The sequence below is a fragment of the Jaculus jaculus genome, chromosome 6, assembly GCF_020740685.1.
Source record: "Jaculus jaculus isolate mJacJac1 chromosome 6, mJacJac1.mat.Y.cur, whole genome shotgun sequence".
Classification (NCBI taxonomy): Eukaryota; Metazoa; Chordata; class Mammalia; order Rodentia; family Dipodidae; genus Jaculus; species Jaculus jaculus.
In genome coordinates this window covers 156375393-156379187 of record NC_059107.1, presented here as the reverse complement: position 1 = coordinate 156379187, position 3795 = coordinate 156375393, and positions in this window count along the sequence as shown.

Genomic DNA, 3795 nt, shown 5'->3' with positions numbered 1-3795 from the left:
GAGGCTCGTCTTTACTTTGGGTGTGGGGCAGCAAGACCACTGTGGTCTCCCTCTGCCCCAAACGGGCAGCACCTACCCCTGAACTGCCCAAGACTTCACACACCTACACATACCTCCCGCCTGGCCTAACCAGTTCTGCCAGGCCAGGCTCAAACAGTTTCCTAGGATTTGCCAGGAAGACTGTGAGGAAGTGAGTCCCATATGGAAAGTGTCCCAGTTCTCCTAACTGGGCTTTGGCCTCATTCCTAACACCCTTTCCCCACCTGTGTCCCAGTTCTAGAATCCATGTCCCTGGCTGTTCTCTAGGACTCAATCTGCCTGAGTCACCTGCCTGGACCCCCGGGGTGCTTCACCCCTGCAGGAAGGGGAAAGGATCCTGTGGTACATGAGCCCTTCTGCCCACCCCCAACCCCCCACAGGGCCTGCCTGGGCTCCTCCACCCCTGGCCTCTTGTCTGCACTCAGACCAATGCCAGAGTCTGTGGTTCCGTGACTCCCCTCCCTGAAGGGTCTGCGTCTTGTCCCTAGGCCTTCCTGTCCACACCATCTTTGGGGCACTTTGCCAGCACGGTCACTGTTCTCAGCTGGACTTTGGCTTCAAGTGACTCCATGAAAAAGTCAAGGCTGAGCCAGGCATGGTGGTACACGCCTTCAATCTCAGCACTAGGAAGGCTGAGTTAGGAGGATCAAAGTCAGCCTGGAACCACAGAGTGAATTTCAGTTCAGCCTGGGCTAGAGTGAGACCTTACTTTGGGGAGGAAAAAGAAAGTCAAGGCTAAGAGACAAGGATCATGGGGCTGTGTTAACAGGTCAGGGCTTCCCAAACTCTCAAGAGTGATTTCGCCCCTGCAAGAGAAGTGCATCAAATAGGAAATCCACGTTGAAGTCTGCTAGTCAGGGTTGCCTAGAGGAACAGACCCGATAGAATGAATTGTATTAAAAGGGAATTTATTGGATTAGTTTGTGACAGTCCAACAACAACAGATTATAGGCCTGAGAGTCAAGGGACCTGGTAGCTGCTCAGTCCGCGAGGCTGGATGCCTCAGCTGTCCCCATCTGCACTGAAGGCCTGGAGGTGTCCTGGAGAGGCGCCGCTCTTCAGTCACTGGAATACAGGACTTCATTCCACACCGGCCAACAGCAAGCAGCTAGCAGGGGAGGAGAATACCTTTCTTCCCAGAGCTGCTTTTGATAACGCCTCCCCTGCAAGAGGGGCCACCCGCTCTGGGGGAAGGGCTTACCCTCGGGGAAGGATTCCTCCTTTAGTTAGTCCTTCCTGGAAGCAACCTCAGACACCCACTTATGAGGAATGCCTGTGGACTCCTAAACAGATCAAATGGACACAAACTTAACCATCACAGCTAGAGCACCTGAAAATTCATGTGCTTTTTATACCAGAATGAATCCAGATTTGTTTTAAAAGTAAAATTAAATAAATAAATAAGAGTCTTTAAATAACTTCCCATAGAGCTGCAGGCAGATACACCTGGAAAACTGAACTGCTGCCCAACATACCTTGTTTATCTTTTAATCACACTGTTCTCCTTGCACACACCCTCTCTCCCTCTGTCCTACTGAGCTGGCAATGCCCCCCTACCACCCTGGGAAATCCCACTTCCACCTGCTCCGTGCCCACACCTGCACAGGTGAATACCCGTCTGGGCAAACCTGGGACTCCCAACAGATGGTGCCTCCTGTGAATTCATAACCAGAGAGGTCTAAGGTGTGGTTCCTCCCCAAAATGGCTATGTCCTCTCCTCCCGGTCCTACTGCCCTCTACCGAGCCCTGCATGTCCAAGGGTGACTTGCCCTCCCAGCCCTTTGAGGGGACAGGAAACTGGTCAGCCAGTTTTCCCTGCTCACTCTCCCCAGGCCTGCACTGGCCTCCTGTGCTAGGCTTCCTCGGGCCACTCTGAATGACTGTGCTGTGTCCTCACAGAGGCACCGTGTCCTGGATCTGCTCGGAAACACGTGTGTGCCACCTCATCCAGTTCATGCCTGCGCTGAGGATGGAACCCAGGGCTTCATACTTGCTAGACACTCTAATCCAGCTACATCCCTTAAAACCCGTTTTCTACCCAACATCTAGACTGACCACTTTGTAATTAAATACTATTGTCCCTCTGGCCCAAAAGTCTCTAGAGCTCCCTAATATATGTAGCATGAAGGCCAAACCTCATCCTGACTTCCCAGCCCTCTGTGATGCGGGCTCTGCCACCTCTTGCACGGATTCTTTCCCCCTCGCTCATCTCGCTGCAGCGTGCCACACTCAGGGGTGTGGGCATGCTTTTCCCACGACCTGGACTCCTTCCCCTCACTCCCAGGGCCCTGCTGCTGCTTGTCGCTTGGGTCTAGCTTGTCGCACAGCCATCACGGACATGCTGTTAACCACCTGGACAAATACTTCAGCAACGGGTCTGTCTCCACAGTTCAGATTTTGTTTCTCAAACATGTGTTTTGATGTCTCTGTAGGGACAGAGTGAATCCCAAATCACAGGCTACTTAGTAAAGGATGTGTATGTCCTGTGGTTAGATGTTAAATGTCTCCCAAAGACCCATGTATTAAAGGCCCCATAGCTTAGCAATATTGGGCAGGCGGGGGGGGTGGGGGGACTTATGAGGGGTCCTTAGGTCCTTGGTGGCATGTCTTTAAAGGAGACTGTCTTCCTCCTGTTTTGTGGTTTTGTGCCATCACACACTCCTTCCATGATGTGCTGCCTCAGGCTCAAAACAGTATTTGCTGAGTGAGCAAGAAGCTGAGTTCTATCCCCAGAACCCATGCCAACAACAACAAAACTTTAGGCAAGATGGAACACACTTGTAATCGAGTGCTGTGGAGGAGTCAAAGGCAGGCAGATCCCTGGCTGGTCAGCCAGTTTGACCTACTTGGTGAGAGATCTTGTCTCAAGAAAAGGTGGTCAGAGGGCTGGAGTTAAGGTGCTTGCCTGCAAAGCTAAAAGGCCCAGGTTCGATTCTCCAGGACCTACGGAAGCCGGGTGCACAAGGTGCCGCATGCATCGTCTGGAGTTTGCTTGCAGTGGCTGGAGACCCCGGTGCACCCATTCTCTCCATCTGCCTCTTTCTCACTCAAAAATAAATAAATAAGTAAATAATTTGAAAAATAATTTATGCAGGCATGCACACCTTTAATTTCAGCACTTAGGAGACAGAGGTAGGAGGATCACCATGAGTTCGAGGCCAGCCTGAGACTACAGAGTGAATTCCAGGTCATCTTGGGCTAGAGAGCAAGACCCTACCTCGAAAACCCAAAACTAAAAAAATAAAAATAAATAAAAATGGGAGTTCAGGTTGAGGCATTCTGACAAATGATCTAGGCTTTCAGGGAGTCCCAGAAGGTACTCTAGAAGGATGCATGGGACATATTCCAGTCTCCCCATAAATAAAGACTAGCTCCCAATACTCCCATTCATTGACTCAATTAAAGTGCTGGCCCTTCACCAACAGCTTGCTAAAAGCAAACGCTGATCTGTTTCAAAGGAGAAAAACACCATTGTCCAAACTTTTACACTATATTTTGTTGTATATGGTTTGGCATTCCAAACAGAATTATTATATCTCGAAACAAAACTAAATGGTTGGGAATCCAGGGAGAGGGAAATGTCTCAAAACCAAATTGTTATATAGAAAGGCTGAAATACAGCTGGACGTGGTGGCACACACCTTTAATCCCAGCACTCAGGAGGCAGAGTTAGGAGGATCACAATGAGTTTGAGGCCACACTGAAACTACATAATGAATTCCAGGTCAGCCTGGACTAGAGTGAGATCCTACCTCA